We start from the raw sequence: 1,266 nt of genomic DNA on the forward strand, positions 1-1,266 counted from the left end.
AACTGAAAAATTAGTATTAACAAATTATTGATAAACTATTGATTAAGCTTGCCCAACTTGAGGTTATCTCATGTGACAAGAAAATTATCATGAGACATAAATATTATATGATTTTGAAATTCTTTTGTAAGCCTCATTAACAAAGCATATAAGGACTTTTTGCACTTTAAAATTGCCCTAAAAGACCTAAAACATTGACGGCAACGTAAATAGCGAGCGGGACAATTCTCGGATGCTAACCCATCACGGTCGTGGTGGGGGAAAAGCTCGACTGAGAGTTAGGGTAAGCGGCAAGGTAAGTAGCGTCGACTGTAATTGTTTATAACAAAATATTGCTATAACCACTGTTGAGTACTTTTTGACTAGGAAACTTTTTTTTTATCTTACGCCAAATTGGTTCCACTTTCATTTAATCTCTAGGAACTGTGTGGTGATATTTTTCAAAAACACAACTTCTTCGATTTTAGTCAAAAATGCAAAGGAAAATTAAAGTTTTGAAATCTTACAATTCCCAAAATAATAAGTCTAAAACACTTTTTTGTCTTCAGATATACGCAGATTTTTGTACATTCTATTTCATCCTCTGGTACAATCAACGTAAACTGAACTTGACAGGATTTATTTAGAAAAAACTGAACTCCACTTTTTTGCCCGTAAAATTAAGCAAAAATCGCCAACTTTGAGGGGTCATAACTCATGACCTATCATAGGTAGGATATTCTTCTTTTTTTTAATTACAGCAAATTGAGTCTAGTTTCAATAAACTGCATAACACTTTTTCGTGCAGTAATTATTTGCAAAGATACACAGTGGTTGTGGAAACTTAGTGATTTTTCGCTGAAAATCCAAAAAAATTGGGATTTTTCAATATATCATAACTCGGAACCAATAGAAGTTAGCGGATTATTTTTTTAACAAAATTTGTTCAGAATTATGTTTTCTTTCTTTTTTCTGTTGGACATTTTCCTCTCAAATGGAATGGGAATTATCCGTACACGCAAAAGTAACTTTTGGAACTGTTTTCAAAAAAAAACCTCCCGGTTGGGCAATTGGTCTGTTCTAGCATTTTTGATACACGGTAAAAAAAATTGAGCTGTGAGAGGGATACTATTCCTTATTATAGCCAAACATTTAGCTGAAAACGAATGAAGGAATTTAGAAAGCTCCCTGGATCAGCGAAAATGAATATCCTTGACCATTTTCCATATACCAGGGATATCGTATAGTCAAACCCCTAATAAGTATAGCTATAATAGGGATATTAAG

This window comes from Belonocnema kinseyi, chromosome 2, assembly GCF_010883055.1.
Source record: "Belonocnema kinseyi isolate 2016_QV_RU_SX_M_011 chromosome 2, B_treatae_v1, whole genome shotgun sequence".
NCBI lineage: Eukaryota > Metazoa > Arthropoda > Insecta > Hymenoptera > Cynipidae > Belonocnema > Belonocnema kinseyi.